Below are 18,305 nucleotides of genomic sequence, written 5' to 3' on the forward strand. Positions count from 1 at the left end.
CATATATTGTTGATATTCTCTTTGTCTGTTTTACGTTTCTGTCTGACCTTTTGTCTGATTGTTATGTAAATGTGGAGCTTTTCTCCCCCGGCCTCCGCTGTAAATGGACCTGGTCCAGTTGGACTATCCCAGTAAACAAATGTTAAATAAATAAATAAACAAAAATTAAATAACTACTATGCAAAGTATACTGTTATATTTTTTAGCATATGTCTGCAAGAATACACACACTTTTTGGTGACAAGACTGTTGTGCATGCCATACAGGTCATTCTTACACCATATTCCTCCCCTACCAATCAAATATGTTAGGAACAGAGCTACAGGCCTTAAATTCCAACCTGTAGTTAGCAAATAATGTGATGTATGGTGTTTGAATACCATCATTGCCACAAATAATGTGAGATGTAGGGTTATGGAACCTAAATATACAGCACTGACACCGAATGCATATGCATGAGATGACTGGCCTTAAGAATTTATGGCAAATATGTATTACATCCTTGGGTTATGACTGACACCTATTTCATTCAAATTATCTTTATAACAGAACAGGGTTCTAATCACTGATTCCATAAGATTTCACTCATCTGGTAATGAAGCCAGTGTCTTCTAGTGTAACCTTGTCATCTACAACTGAAAATTAACCAAATATTTTTTCATCCACTATGGCAGTGCTTGCTTGGATGGGCTACTGATACCGCTCAAGTCTCAGTACCCCTTCAATGTAGTCATGGTACACATGGCAACCAATCAGATTACTAATTAGATTCCAAAATCTCAGCTTCTGAACAGTCTTCCTGTACCCCAACCTTCCTCCTCCTCATCATCATCCTTATTATCATCAACCCCCTTTTTCCCACTTTTCTACTAGGAGACAGGGAATAGCATTAACTGTTTTGGTTCATTACCACTCTCCTAACTTCTTTAACACTCATGCCTGACTGTCACAGATCTTCTTCCACACAATATATCCATCTCTTTGTTTGATGCCCTCATTTCCTCTTGCCTTCTTCCTCCGTGTACTAAATCTTCTTCACCAGATTGCTTTCTGCTTTCCTGCATATGTGCCTAAATCATCATAATCTGTTCTCCTTGATCTTCATTGGAATGAGGGATACTGGGCAGCGCAGTGGTGCAGCGGTTAACGTTGTCACCTCACAGCAAGAGGTTCTCCGGTTCAATTCTCAGCTGGGGTGCCTTCTGTGTGGAGTTTGCATGTTCTCCCTGTGTTCGCGTGGGTTTCCTCCGGGTACTCTGGTTTCCTCCCACATTCCAAAGACATACATCTGGAGCATTTCTCCCCGGGCCTCCGCTGAAAACAGGCTGTGTGGAACCTAGTCAGACTTTCCCAGTCAACAAATGTTAAATAAAAAAATAAATAAATAAACTTTGTCAGTAGGGTAGCTAGGGCAGAGCAAGAGGGGCAACTGCCCTGGGTGTAAAGTTTTGGGGGTGCACTAGCAGATCCTGATCTTTCGTTAATGCAATACATGCTTTTAGAAGCCAGTATTTTGCAGTCAAATCTGAGCACTGTAGTGCTATGTGTGCTACAGTTTAAAAGTAAAAAACATTTTTTATTCAAACTAAGACTTGAGCACCATAGTGCTCAGTGCAGGCAGGATATAAACTGTAGTAACTGTTTTCTACATTTTTAGCAAGCAGTTTGCTATAGTTTAAAAAAGAGATTTTTTTTTAAACTAAAGCATAAGCACTGTAGTGTTCCATGCAGACAGGGTATAAACCGTAGCAACTGTTTGCTACATTTGTAGCAAACAATTTGCTACAGTTTAAAAGAAACTAAGTTGAGGGAGGGCTTGGGGCAGGGCACAGAAATTGGAGTTGAATGGCTGAGGCAGGAGGGAGGGAGTGTGTTATGCATCTGACCACCTGGTTTGTGTAACAATAAAACAAACTTTCTTTTTTTCTTTTTTTTTACTTTTGCTCTTTAATGAAAGAGCTGGAGGGGGGGGGCATAGATATAACTGTAATAAGCTAATCCCTGACAATGTATTTTTTTTCTGCTCTTCACTTGAAGAGTGGTGGGGGTGGGTTGGGGTGCTAATTCACAATGAATCCAAAGGAAAGCACAGCATGTTTAAATTAAACACTTAAACTGGCCAAAACGTGCAACACAGCATGGAGGAAATATTGGCCACTGTCAGAAAAGTCCAAGACAACCAAACATTAAAATAGCTAAAACTATGTTTATTAAAAATATAAAGTTTAAGTGCTTTTATTCAACTGATTGTACTTCTATACAACCTGTGTTAAAGCTGAGAGCAGCTAAATTGAAAAAGGTTTAAATAATTTATTTTATAACATTTTTAAACTAAATTAGTATTTAAGAAAGGTCATCAATTATATATGTTTATCTGTATATACCTGTATATTTTAATATATATCGATATGGATGGCAGTATGCCTTTCAAACTGTAATGAGTTAATGATGCTTGGCATATAAAAGGCGTAATTGGAAAACCTGAGTATGTTTTGATGAAGTCCATGTCATTTGGATTGGTATAAGTCACTAATTCACAATACCAACCCAGAGAGGATTGAACCTGCTACTCTTCTTACTTTGGTTTCTGCTCCGATATCCTCATTTCTTCTTCTGTCCTACAGTGTGCATCATACCACCCATCTCAGGCACTTCATCTTTATCATCTCTAACTTTTTCAATTCCTCTACCTTTACTGCCAGGTTTCTCTACCATACAGTAGTACTGGTCACACCACTGTTTTATGTACCTTACTTTTCTGCTTATTTGGCATTTCTCTGTCACATACTACCCCTGACTCCGTGTCGGTTGGCTGCAGCCCCTCTGATTCTAGCTTTGACTTCCTCATACAGACTACCCCTCCCAGGTACTTGAAGCTATTAATTTGTTCCACTACCTTCCCTTCTATCTCACTTCATAGCTTCTTCTGATTTCCCACATTTGTTGCCATTACAACTGCCTTATCTGTATTTAGTTTTCTCCCACATGTGTTCAGTTTTGCATTCCATTTCCCTGTCTTATTCCAAAGTTCTTGTTCAGAGTCGGCCTGTAATGCCACATCATCTACATACAGCAACTTTCTTGATCTGTTGCCTCTGACCTGGTTGCTAATGTAGTCCATCACCAGTGTGAACAGCAGTGGGCTCAGAACTGAACCCTGATGCACACCCACTGTCACTGGAAGCCCAACTGTGGACCAAACACTGTTTGCACTTGTGTCATTGTGTCCTTGTACATAGCCTCCATTAATTTTATCACTGTTTCAGGGACCTTGAACCATCGCAGGACTGCTCAAATCATCTTTCTTGGGACCTCATCACATGCTTTCTCCAAGTCTAGGAATGCCTAGTTGGACTCTTTCCTCATTTGTACCTTCTTCTCAGCTATGTATGTCACTGTAAACACTGGGCCTGTTGTGCTCCATTCTGACCTGAATCTGAACTGCTCATGTCCCATCTTACTTTTCTGCAACTTGGTGTATTCATTTATCAATCACCATCTCCAGAACTTTCATGCAGTGTGACAGGAGTTTCATACCACTATACTACCTATGGTTGTGAATCTGCTTTGTTCTTATAAATTAGCACTAGTGTGCTCATTCTCCAGTCATGTAGGATGTGCCTTTCTCTTCTCACTATTATGAGTACCCCCAGGAACCATTTATCCTCTGTCTCACCCAGCACCTTGATCATATCTGCCTTGACCTCATTTGAACCTGCTGCTCTCCCTGACTTCATTCTCATTTGTGCTGTTCTTACTTCTTCTAGGTTGGACTCCTCCTTTCATTTTAGGCTGTATCTGAGGCAGCACAGTTTCTGTGAGGTTTTCTTTATTCAGAAAGTACTGGAAGTAGTCTTTCCATCTACCTTTGACATCCTGTAGATTGGTGAGCGGGTAGTTGCTGGCATCTCATCTAAAGGGTGCTTGATGACTATCTTTATTATCATCATATCTTTGCCTTGCAACCTGTTACAGTTTCTTTGTGCCATTAACTGAGTCACTTTCCAAGAAGCTGATAGAGTTGCTGTTGTAACTTTTCTTAGCCTCTTTGTTAGCCTGTTCCATTTTTTTAAAACTACATTCCAACCAACATTAAACTATAACTGCTGTTACTCAAGCAGTCTCCTTTCAAAAATGGCAGATACCGACAATGACAGCAATGAAGTGTAATCCTTCATTAATAAAATGAGACATTAGCCACAAGGTTTTACAAATGAACAAGTGCAAAATTGTTACTTAAAATGATTATATATTCAATACAGTATTATAGTAGCATGGGGAAAAGAAAAATACATGTTTCATATGGATACACTGATGACAGAAATAATTAACTATATAAGTTATTTAAAATGTCTTATTGTATCTGATTGAAGCTTCTAGAAAAACATAATGCTCAATGAGCCTATGATCCAAAAATCCCTGATTTAACTTTCTCAGCACATTAGAATTGTCCAAGTCCAAATAAATGTCCCAGACAAACAGAAAGAAAAAGACAGCAGCAGCACTATGCTCCAAAAAAGTTGAGAGATGTTTGAGTGCAAATAAAAAGGCCAGACAAAAAGTAAGAAAAGAACAGCAACAACTCTAATTCAGTCCAGTCCACAAAGGCTACTAAGCTTTCATACAGAATATATAATCTGTTTTGTTTTAAAATTAGCTGCTATAATGCACTAGATCCTGGCCTATTGTAAGGTAATTTAGTTGACACTCCCACAAGGGGCTTAAACATCCTGGATCTGGTGCTCACCAACATGCGGGACTATTGCACCATCCCAAGTGTTAGCCCTCCTTGTAAGTTCCAACCATAAATCAGTCTCATTAGAAGTAACTATAATACCAGACACCCCCTTATACACCTATGCTAGGATATACACCAATGTTTTATACGAGCACCTTTACAAATGTTTTAACTCTGCTGTACCTGATAGGGCCAAAGCAAGATCCTCTGGGAACATCACCAATCAAAAGGCTATACAATAATGGGAAGAAATTGCTGTCTAAGTGTAGGAAGGAACACTCCCTCCACAACGTAAACAAGCAAATACAACATCTTGTGAAGCCCTCTAAAGCTAACTACAAATCCAAATTAGCATCCCAAATGAAGGACAACCATAAGGTGTTTGTTATATCTGCAATCTCAAGGCGATGGCCCAAATTTGTGCTGAACATGTAGTTAATGGTACAAACATATACTAAACCTGTGGATATAGCAAACCTGCTGACTGAGAGGTTCAGTGAAAACTTCACTCCCTGTCCCTACCACACATACCCAAAGGCATCCCAACCACCTGTCTCCACCTAGTATCTCTAGGGAAGCAGGTCTTAATCACTATCTCCAAGGCCAAAAACACAGCATTTATGGGACCAGATAACACCCCAGGTTGCATTCTAAATGAAATAAAACAAGAATTATTGACACCATTGGGTACTCTTTTCAATTACAATCTTAGCACAGGCTTCATCCCAGTGGAATGGAACACAGCTCCTGTTATCCCTTTACACAAAGGGGTGCATCCACTGATCACAGGAACTACAGATCCATAAACCTGACCAGCATTGTCTGCAAAGCCATGGAGCGAATCATCATGGACCTTATCAACAAAGATAAAGGAAATCTCCAAATGCAAGACCCTATCCAGTCTAGCTTTGATAAAGGGATATCATGCCTGTTAAACCTGGTAGACTTCTTTGAGACTGTCACCAAAGCCCTGAATGAGGGTAAATCTGTGTATATGGCCTGCTTAGACTTGGCCAAGACCTTTGACATAATTCCCCATTCAGGCATTATTGATAAACTCACCCAGCTGGGCATCAATCCATATATTGTCAGGTGGATGGCAAACTGGTTCAGTGATAGAACTCATACAATCAAATTAGGTGACTCCACTTCTTCCAGCAGACTTGCAACCAATGGTGCTCACAGGTTTGGTTCTGGGACCCCTGTGGTTCAGAATCTACTTGTCTGAAATACAGGCAAAAACTAAAGGTCTGTGGTTGACTAAGTTTGCAGACAACTGCAAATTGGGAGAGGTCATTGAGTCCCCAAATTATGTCAATGTCCAGCAAGAAGAGGGACTTACGCAGACTAATGGTTGGTGCCAATGCCACGATCTTAGACTCAATGTAAAGAAATGCATTATCATCCCCTTTGGAAAGGGCGATGTCTCTGCTAATTACAATATCAATGGCAATACCCTCAGCATGCATTCTTTAGTGAGAGATCTGGGCACATATTGATAGCAACCTCACCTTTGATCACCATGTCTCCACAAACATTTTATATTGCTCACCTCATAAGTGAAGGCATTGCCTCCAGAATAAAAAGAGGTTATTACCTTCCTGCACTCCTCCCTCATCAGGTCAATAATTGAGTACAACACTTCCTTTGGTATGTACCTTTCCAAGTACCTGCAACAACTTGAGGTACCACAATGATTTCTTACAAAGAAAATCCAGTATCTTCAGCACTTGTCATATGTGGACAGACGGAAATTACTGTCACTTTACTCGGTGTCCTACAGACTGCTCAGTGGTGACTTGTGCCTTGCATATAAGGCAATCTCTGACCCTGCCTTAATGGAAATTCTGCACATTCGCAAGTCAAATGGTACACACATTACTCATTCTATGGACCTTAACCTGGTATGTGACATCAAATGATCTTGCTGGAGAGACAGATTTGTCTCACAGAGGTTATGTCATCTATGGAACAAACTTTCAATTCATATTAAATAGAGCCCCTCAATGACCCTATTTAAGTCTAATTTGGATGACTGGATGGGTAGTCAGAAATTCATTGGGGGGGGTTCCACCTATGCCCCTATGGGATAGGGGCAATGGGTGCTAAATCTATGTCTGGTTTTAAACAGACACTCTTGCCAACAAGGGTTGAACTTGGCAAGGCTTGTAAGGGACCTAGGGCCATTAGCTTATTAACCTCCTATGATCCTATGATCCTATTATTGTGTGTCTGTCTATTAGACTTCAAGGCCAGAGCCAGGGTGAATTTCTGATTTTCCATCCATTGGAAAAGGTTACACTTAAATAGGCTTAGGAATGGACTCTACTTTACATGAACGGGGTGCATGTTCCAGAGGATGCAGATCCTCTGTAAAACATATCTGTCTCACCAACATGTTTTATATGTCACAAGCAACACTTACACCTTGCATTTACTGGTTCTGATGCTGTTCTTTTTGCAGATGTGCAAAAGTACCATCAGAGCTGGATTCAAGGATGCCTTGTATGCCTGGCATAGATCACCTGTCAATAACCTGCAGGAGACAGTATAAACTTAAGGTTTTAAGGCTATCCATACAGGACAATGTGTTTATTCCCTGGATTCTCGTGGTAAGGAACATCTGTGGGCCTTCCACCTGTTACATATGTCTGGTCAGGTACCTGCCAAAGACAGCATCATACTCACTGATGGGTGTGTTTAGGGACAAATTAAGTGACACTATGATTTCCTTGGACCTGGATGCCATGCCCTTATATGTTGGCCAACACAGAATGATTTTCTTAGTACCTTGGCCACACGTTTATTCCATGACTACCAGGTGACCTCTTAGGGGTCTCCTATTGATGGAGTAATTAGCTTGGGCTGCAGTTTCCCCAAAGAAATAATGCATTTCTTGGCACTGTTTTTTAGTCTGTGACTTTGGCACCAGCCATTCGTCTATGTTAAACCCTCTTGTAAGATGCTTGAGTCATGGGGGGACTCTACGATAGCTCTCAACTTGCAGTCATTTGCAACCTTAGTCAGCCAAAGGCCTTTGAAATTAGCCGTTACCTCTGAGAAGTAGATGCCAAATAGATACAGTCCAAGAAAGGAGCCCTGAGGTACCCCCCTGTTGACCAGTCTCTTAGTGGAGGTGGGCTTACCAGTCCTGACTAACTGGGTCCTGTCTGTGAGCCAGCAAGCAATCCAACAAGTTATGTAGGGGGTTATGCCTAGTTTGGTGAGTTTTTCAACTATACCTGAGTGGGGTATTGAATCGAACACCTTAGCCAAGTCCAGGTAGGCAATATGCACCACTGTCCCTCATCCATTTCCTTAGTGATCTTCTCAAAGAAGTCTTCCAAATTTAGAAGGCATGACCTTCACTTGACAAAGCCAAACTAGGTTGGCTCCAGTGTCTGAAGGTTGCATATGTAGTTTTTGATCTTTCCCATGATAATTTATTGCATGACTTTGCATATTAGACTAGTCAGACTAATAGGTCTGTAGTGCCTGATGTCTGTTGATGGTCCACCCTTGTGGGATAACCATTGCAGTCCTCCATTCTCATGGTACAAAGGCTATTTTGAGGATATAGTTGAAAACTGACTCAAGTGGACCTGATAGGTCATGATTCAAGCTACTTAGGAGACATCCCAGGATACTGTTGGGCCAAGTGAGGTTGTGTTTTGGGGTTTAGCAAGTGCCTTCACAACCTGCTCCCTGATAACAGGTGGGTGGCAATTATGCTGCTAGGTATTTCTTGACATGAGGCAGGGGAGGAGTGGGAAGTGAAATTTGAGATGAATTTGTCATCCAGCAAATTCTGTATGTCTCTTGGTTCAGTGAATGTGGCACCATTGACCACCAGTTCAGCAAACTGGTGTGCTGTCTTTGAGGTTTTGGACATATCAATAGAATGCCTTGTAGTTGTTTTTAGCCTGTGAGGCAATCTTGACCTTGCAATTGGCCTTGTTGGACTTAATTAGTCCTCTTAGCATCTGATTTAATTTAGTTAGAGCTCCTATCATTATGCAAGCTGCTCTTCATGATTTTAGCAATGACTTTTTCCTTTTGTTATATACTCTATTAACATTAGGATCCCACGCTGTGGTTTGTTTTTATGAGTTTGTTTTGGGATTACTTCTAGTAGCTACAGCAGCCTCTATACAGCCATTTATATGGTTGAACAGGGTCTCTGAACAATTATGCATAGGTTGCTGTGTACTTGGGGTTGGGAGAGGCAATTAATTTTAATAAACTATTGCTTAATAGGATGTAGTTTGTTTAGGAACAGTACTTGACTGCTACAGGGTTTGCTGGTGTTACTGAGTTGATTTTTATTATGCACAAGACAGCTTTATGATCTGTCTTCACTAGTGACAATGTAACACTTGGGGGGGGGGAGGCAGCACTGTCCCACATTGGTGAGTGCCAGGTCCACTATGTTTGAACTCTGGTGGGTGTGCACACTAGCTAGTCAAGGGTATTTTTGTTAATAAAGTCCAGGAGTCATTGTGCCTGTGAGTATGAGGCAGTGTATGCTCCCCAGTCTATAGAGGGGTAGTTAAAGTCTCCCTTGTATGGGGTATTTGGTTTAATGGTGAGTGTCTCCAGTAGGCCTAGGTACAAGCTATGAGATTCTAAGGATACAGAGGGGACCAGTAGCTTGCTAGGATATGGTATATGATTTTGTCTATGGTGATTTGCACATAGAAAAATTCCAGGGCATTGTCTTGTTTACCTAACCCATAGTTATACCTGTTGCTAATATAGAGAGAGACTCCTCAACCTTTTCTCTCTCTCTCTCTCTGTGCAGCCGATGGTCTAAATGTGTGGAAAGCACTGAAGCCTTGCACTGCCAAAGTACTTTCTGTGGATTAAAACCATGTCTCTGTAACGGCACATATGTCTATATTCTCTACAGTGATGAGAGCTTGCAGGGTGTGGAGTTTCTTGTGGAGGCTCTTACCATTGAACAGTAACACTTTGGGTTTTATTTGCTTTGCCAGTGTGTTTGTTAATTTGGCATTGCCTAAAAAAAAGGTTTTAAGGTGGTGGATAAAGTTTTAGCCAATATTTGGAAGCCTAGGGGTGACAGGTGCAGACCATCTTTTGCAAAGCAATGTGGTTTGCTAACCATGACCTCCCATGCTGACAAATATTGAATCCCCTTCGAAAGATATGAGAGACTAAGCCAGTCTGAGGCACATATTCAGAGAGATCAACAATGTCTGCCTTCATATAGACAAGGGGAGTACATCTCAGGACATTAACACTGACATGGACTATGACAGAATCATACTGGTACCTGTGGTGGAGTAACTTGAGTGCATCCATAACTTGGCAGATCTTGGCTCTAGATAAGCAACTAACCATCGTCTTCTCCTTTTTCAATCAGGTGAATGCGGCATCTGTAAGTCATACAATGGAGTCCCCTATGACAATAATACTGGATAATTGTGTTAGTTTGCCACATGGGCTTTGCTCTTAGGCCTCCACTGGGTGTACGCATTTGTGTGGGGTTTTGATGTTGCTTTTGGTGAGTGATTTAGAAATTGCTGATGACAGGCATTGCATTTATAGGCTTAGGAGGTCTTTGAGCTCTGGGAAGATTGCTTTTTTAGTGCCTCAGCATAGGTTTGTCTATGTGTGTGTGTGGTAGACACTATGTGTGATAGATGTAGAGTGTGCATTCTTGACAATGTTATTTGTATGCAGGATTTTTGTGTGCAGTGAAATTGTGTATGCGCATCTCTCATGTACTGTGTTTGTTTTTTTTTAAATGATTAAATTGTTCTTTGTGAATATGAGACAATTCCTACATTGTCTTATGATGCCCATTTCTACCAACCTGGCTCTGGAGACATTTGTAAATTGCATATTTTTGTTGTCCAGACCTGTATTTGGGTGGGCTACTGCAGGTCATGAACTCCTTGGTCTCCTTGGGTGGTCTCTGGGGTTTGACACTAGACTAAGCTAGATTGTGTTAGGATTTTTATAATAGTGTTGTTTAATGTGCTGGAGACAATATGTAGTAAGGCAGGTTTACTCAGTGCAATACTAGTTCGTTGGGTGGGCACTTAGTATTATGGACATATGGAAATGAATGGGTGGGGAAGTACTTAAATAGGTTACACAACAGACAGTAGCAATGACAGAGGGGAGGGAGGGATTTGGAAGTCAGATTACCATAAGGGGGTAGAAGCCAGAGACACAGCCTTTTAAAACCACAAAAAGAGAAGGGCAGGAGGATTGGAAACAAATTCAAACTGGATCTCTATTCCTATGGATAGAAATTAAGAAAATTTTAGCTTAATTTCTAAGTGGTGAGTGGGGCAGATTCAAAGAACAGGGCAAAAACAGTATCAAGGTAACAATGTAAACAGAAAGGCAGTGGAATGCAACTTTAAGCAGGTATATACTGCTATGAAAAGTAATGAAGGACAAATTTTGGAGCAGAATTCACACTACTGCCCCTATTCCAATCCTGCCACAGACTGCAACAACAGATTGAGCAGAAGTTTATCAGTAACATTGTAATAAATTACTAAATGTGGTAATTCTACTTTTAGAAGTGCAGTATAATGTATAAACAAAGTTAAAATCTTGCAATAATACACAATCTTCACACAGCTGCAAATGAAGTTACAAGACTAAGGTCCGAAAACAATCTAAAAAAATGTAAACAGATAACTTTTTTGGCTAAACCATGGACAGAAGCAGAAAAGTACAAAAAAGTATTGCCAGACATCTTGAAATATTTAAGCAGAATTTAAATAAAAGTTTTTTTTTCTTTCCTTTTGATGAACAGCTTATATCGCACACTACTCAGATTCTTGAACAAAAGACCCTGGGTGGATGCCTATTCCTGTGTGGTTGCTACTGAGACTGTGGTTAGAAGGCATTCAGCTCCTGTTAGAGGATATTATAAGATGGCTATTAACTGCAAGTTTACAGGGGAAATAATCTTTTGTGGCCCCTTCACAAAAAATGTTTAAGAAACTAGAAGAGAAAGCTATGACTATGCAGTCTGTGTGGCAGCTCTACCACCCAGGTGTCCCAAGCTATTATAGAAATTATTCATCTAGAATATAATGTTTTTACATGAGGTAAATGTACGTGGAGCAATATGAGCAAAATGCGCAGTTTTAGAAAAGGCGGACTTTGATGGACAAGGGGACAACATCACATGTAAGATGGGGATTGGCCAGTGCTACAACATATGTGCCAATTTCACACCAAGCCTTTCAAATAATACTCCGCATTGTCTATATCTTATTCACTGGGTGGACTTGTATAGCGTAATTTCACTATGCTAATTTCAGATAATTCGTAAACTCCTCTCGATGTCTGAACATTGTTCAGCTTTGCATGCTCTCATCCATATCATTCATATCCAGCACTCTTTAAAATCTTTCAGATCAAACTGATAATAATTAGTTTTCATTAACCCCCCCCCCCACAAACTCATTATTGTGACTCCTTCTGTTCAGCTGACATCTATAAATTATAGAACAACATTCCTTATGAAATCTGAACTGAACAAAGCCCTGACAAATTTATCAAACTAATGGAGGTCCTCACTGCCCACTGGAAGTATCCTTGTAGTGTTCTTTCACAGCCTTTTCCTAATGATACCTTAAATCATCATGCAGCTGTTCTTACCGATGATTTCCATACTAACTCAATTCTTTCCATCTAATCATATGTGGTGCTGCCATACTTAAGTGTCTATAAGTATGAGACTATACATGTTGTATTTTGATTGTCTTCTTTTACAGCTTCTATTTTGTTACAGATATTTACAATGTTAAATCTTCCAGTTGTTTTTATGCAGAACTTTTTTCCTTCAGCCTCCAGTGAAAAGGGGCAAAGCAGCCCAGATGGACTATCCAGGTTAACAAATGCAATACGTAGATACATTTGGTTATTTATAGATCCATTCCTCCCAAACAATTAAAGGTATGAAAAGATTTGTCCTTACAACTGAATGGCTACAGAAATGAACCTGCTACTATACACCCTCCCCCAACATGCATACAGATATACACAATTGCGGAAAAAAAAGTTATGATATATCAAAAACGAAATGGCACAGCCTATCTAAATACCATAATAAACTACATAGTAAAGACTACTTTAGCTTTCTATGTATGTGGCTTGACTAATATTTTCACTTTGAATATCATATTAATATAACAAGAGCCAAAATTTGAAAGATTACTATTCTGGTCGACAAAAAATGCCAACTTTTGCTTATTTGAAAGCAGATATGCAACTGGTAAAGGGAGCCTCCAAGTACAACTAGATTATGCCTTCCTTATCACTAGCACAGCACCAAAGACGAATCTTTCATATTTACAAGTAATTAGTAACTACACTTACAGGTTTATTACTCTGTTGTCCTAAAGAGAACACTACAGTCTTATTCTAACAAAATCAAAATGGCTACCTGTAAAGCAAATATCTCATCTACTGCTGGGTTCTCTTGTTTTCAAGGTGTTAAATCTAAACTTTTTCCCCTTCCTAACTGGTCACCTAACACAGGTCTTCAAACTATCAGCTTAGATCAATTCCCCACTTAGGATTCCCTGTACAGAGTTCACTGACAAAACTATATATCTCTATGCCCAGCCTCAGCAAGAATTCAGTCCTTCACAGGACTGAGATAAACATTTAAAAATATATTTTAAATATGAAAAATGTGCCTGCTTCTATTTCATAAAGTATTCCCCAAGTATCACTTGAACCCTGTTTTCCACAACCATGTTTGCATCCTGTCATTTGTTTAATATGCATTGAATTAATGTTCCAAAAAAGAAGTTAAGTAATCACCATAATGTTCCATCTGTGTTGTCCATTTTCATTCTTCCTCAGCTTGTGGGCTCAGTTCCAATCCTTTGGAACTGACTCGGCTGCTACAATAGCTCTTGGGAACCAAAATCTCTCAAGCTCATCTCTTACCCACAATGCACCTATCTCAATTATCTCAGATCAAGTTTGCTGATAGAAACAGACAAAGGCTTTTATGGAGACTATATCTGGAAATGGAAAATTATACCAAAAAGAGGCAATAATCAATCAATAACTCATTCTTTCAGAAATTAAGGATAGGGGGTTGGAGTGTGGGGAGTTGAGGAATAAAGAAAATGCACAACACAGATGGAGCGTTATGATGAGTACATAACTTCTTTATCTGCTGTTGTCAATTTTTATTCTATCCTCAAACTGTGGGATAGAGTCCCCACCATCACTATATCCTGGGTGGATACAAGGAAGGATGTTCCTAAGCACCACTGAGCCGAATGGCGCTTTAGCCCTGGAGGCCAGATTCAATTTGTAATGAGTAATAAAGGTATGAGGAGTAGCCCAAGTTGCCGCTGCACAGATATCATCCATGGAAGCCCTGGACTGGAATACAGCCGACGTTGCTACAGCCCTGGTTGAATAGGCTTGCAAGGGTTTAGGCAAGGAAATGCCCAGTTTGGTATAGATGAATGAGATACAATCAATGAGCCATCTGGCTAATGTCACATTGTTCACAGGTTTTGCCTGGTGTGTGAGAAAGAAACAAATAATTGGTCCAACTTCCTGAAATATTTTGTTCTGTGAAGACATAATCTTAGTTGTCTGTGAACATCTAGTAAATGTAAACAATATTCACCTTTGTTAGAAGAGTTGGGAAAGAACACTGGCAGGTTAATTCATTGGTTGATATTAATTTCTGAAACTACCTTAGGTAGAAAAGAGGGGTTTGTTTTGAATGAGACTCTATCTTTGCAAAAAAATAGGTATGGTGGTTTAGAAGGCAAGGCTTGAATCTTTGAAATCCTTCTAGCAGAAGTTACTGCCACTAAGAAGATAGTTTTCCAAGACAGAAATTTAATCTTGCAATCATTATCTGGTTCAAAGGGGGATTGACGATTGCTTGCAGCACCAAATTCAGGTCCTAGTGAGGAACAGGATTTTTGTAGAAAGGTTTTAAAAGAGTACCATTCAAAAAGGTATTACAACACTTGTGAGAAACAACTGAGGAGCCTTGAAAACCAATGTAAAAGTAGAATATAACTGCTAACTGGACTTTGATCATGGAATATGAAGCCCATTCATTGAAAAGCAAAGCCAAAAAGTGAAGAATGCAATGAATTGGAGCCAAAAAAAGGTTTAGTGTTATTCTGGAGCACCCAATCTGCAAATCTCTCCCATTTACTGGTATTTTTGTGCAAAGTTTTTGTGTAGATGGTTTATGAGAAGATAACAGTATGTGTTGGACAGGGAAAGAGAGAATAGGTTGTCTGGCTACTAATGGAATTGGAAAAGCCAAGCTGTCAGCCTCAGATTTGGAATGTCCAGATGAACCATGAATGTTGGGTGGGACAGGAGATCTGGATTTGGATCCAGAATCCAATGTTGTTGAATTAGGTGAAGCCAAAGGAAGGGGAACCAAATCTGTCAAGCCCAATAAGGTGCAAAAAGGATAACTGTGCTCTTCAACCTGATTGCTTTCTGTATAAACTTGGGAATGAATGGACTTGGAGGAAAGACATAAAGGAGACCAGGGGGCCAAGTGTAAAGAAGAGCAACCTTCAGTAATGCCCCCTGTGGGGGGATCAGGGCAAAATAGTTGCTGTGTTTATTGTTTAGGGGAGAGGCAAACAGGTTGCAGCATGGTTGACCCCATCTTCCAAATATCTATAACGACACTTTTTGATTGAGGGACCACTCATGAGGTAGAAGAATGCACACGCTCAATATGTGTGCTATCACATTGGACTTCCCCAGAATGTGCGTTGCTATGAGAAAATGGTTGGATGAGATCACCCACTGCCACACTCTGAGAGCTTCAAAATACAATGGTTAGGATCTATTTTCTCCTGGTTTATTGATGTACCAAACTACTGACATGTCCATTTTAATTGCAATATTTCCCAAGGGGAGAGCATACTGGAAGGCTTGCAACACTAAAAGCACTGCTCTCATCTCTAGGAAGCTGATGTGCAAATTGTCCTCTATGGATGAAGTGCCTTGACAATGCCTGCTCCACCCTAACTGGGAAACATCCATGGTCACAGTGGCCTTGTGCTGAGGCAGAATGAATGGACAGCCCTGTAAAATTTGATCCGATTGAACCAACCACATGAGATTTCTTTTGCATGCACTAGCGACTGCAATTGTTGTTATCATTGTTTGATAAGGCATGGAGTATTGTGTTGCAAGCAGCCATTGTAAAATTCTTCTATGGACTATGTTTGTAAAGGCTCCAGGGCTGTTGGCCTAGTACACACCTATGAACCTATGAACCTATGTGAAATCTGGCCAAGGGGATGAGCATTATAGACTCTGCCATGGATTCCAGTGCCTGAAGGACTAATCTTGCAGGTACTTTGTTGCTGTTGATTATTTTTATGGCTTGAAACTGGATTGCTTCCAGTCTTTTTGGGGTAAGGGAGGGTATTGTAGTCCTTGTGTTTAAAGAAGCCCTCATGAAATATAGTGTTTGTGTTGGCTCAAGGTGAAAATTTTCATAATTTTTGGTTATGCCCAGGTAAGAGCATGTTTGGAGAACTTTTTCTGTAACAAACAAACAAATAAATAAAAAGTGTATAGGTCGAAAAAAAGCATGTTTGGAGAACTTTTTCTGTAACAAACAAACAAACAAATAAATAAAAAGTGTATAGGACGAAACAAGCCAGACAAATCATTCAGGAACTTTATTGCCAGGTAAGTGCTTTCGCACCATTTGAAAGGTGCTTCATCAGACCATTTAAAAACTACAGAAAGGCACTTATATAGCGAAAACAGTTATTACATCATTACCTTAACCAATCACAAGAGAGCATTATGAATAAGTAAAGCCAAATAAAATAATAAAATAAAACAAGACAAAAAAAAATATATATATATATATATATATATATATATATATATATATATATATATATATATATATATATATATATATATGTATATATATATATATATATATATATATATATATATATTATACATATATATATATATATATATACACACACACACACACACACACACACACACACACACACACAAATCATGCCTATCTAATTGGTCTTGCACATAAATATGGTTTTAAAGGTATATTTACGTTAAGTCCAGGGGGCTTATCCGCATGTAATGTAATAATCTATTTGGTCTCACACTGCTCAAGGAAATTATTAAGGTTACCCAAATGTGAATTGGTGTGAATAGTACTAATAACCAGAAAACCAAAATAATGATCAGTCCCTCTATCAAGCGTGTTTGGCCAGACACTCCTTTCAGCATCTCTGTTCCTAATAGCACTTAAGTGTTCTCTTATATGTTCAAGTAATTTACGAATGGTTTTCCCAACATAGAATGAAGGACAAGAACTGCATAAAGCAAGGTAGACTACACAAGAGGTGCATTTGGTGAACACCCTGTGAGCCTGGGAGCTGTGGTGAATCCAAAGGACTATACTCTGAAATGGTAGTGACTGACTCCCAGCGAGAAGTGCAAGAACCTTCTGGATCACATGTGCATTTTTATGTAGTAGTACATATCCTGAAGGTCTGCCAAGCACATCCAGTCATCCTGTTCCAAAAAGAAGAATGGACTGAACTGTGATCACCCATGATTTGTTTCACTGAACTGATTTGTTTAAATTGTTGAGATCCAAAAATCGGTCTGTAGTGCCCTGTCTTTTTGGCACTAAAAAGAATCTTAAGTAAATTCCAGATTCTCTCTGGTCTGGTGGGATCTCTTGGATGACTCTTTTCTAGCAGCTTTTGTATTTGTAGTGCTGCTTGTACCCTCTCACTGGGTGGAACATCTGGGATTTTTATGCAAGTGGGTGGCAGAAAGGAAAATGTAAGAACCTTGGGAATTTCCTGAAACACATTTTCCCACTGCTGCATTGATTCCTTGAAAAGGATCTTTGAGGAATGGAAAAACATGTGCCCACAGCAAAAAGGGTTTTCCCATCCTTCTTACACCTGGTCAATGTGTCTTTAATTTTAGGGCCAAACAAGGATGTGCTGTCAAAATGAGCATTGACAAACAAAGCCTTAAAGGGCTCTGCAAAATCACATAAGCACATCCAAGGATGTCTCCTTATGGCAATGCCTGAACCCACTGCTCTAGTCGTTCCTTCAGCTACATGCAAAATGAGCCTTATGTTTGAGTTAGAAATGAAATTTAGTGGCCAACTGAGAGGTAACAGACTCTCAAACTTCTTCAGAAACAGCTCCTGAGAGGATATCTGAAAGTTTTTTAATCAAATCCCTCTGTAGTCTGGTGAAATGTGTCAGGTAGTTCAAAGACCATAGGCTGAAGGTCGATGACACATAAACTCATTTATCAAAACTATCCATCATTTGAGACTCCTTGTTGGGAGGATGGATAGAGGAACTTTTCTCTGCTAATTCCTTTTTTTTATGTCTGCCACCACAACCATGGCATACACAGAAAAACCTTTTGTCCAGAATCGCTTACCTCGAGGGCAGTAATAATTTTGTCTGATTTCAATGGATTGGCTCATTGAAATCAGGGGCCTTCCATACCCACCGAGAAATCAACTCAATGA

The sequence above is a fragment of the Protopterus annectens genome, chromosome 1.part0, assembly GCF_019279795.1.
Source record: "Protopterus annectens isolate FY-2018-M chromosome 1.part0, PAN1.0, whole genome shotgun sequence".
NCBI classification, from domain to species: domain Eukaryota; kingdom Metazoa; phylum Chordata; order Ceratodontiformes; family Protopteridae; genus Protopterus; species Protopterus annectens.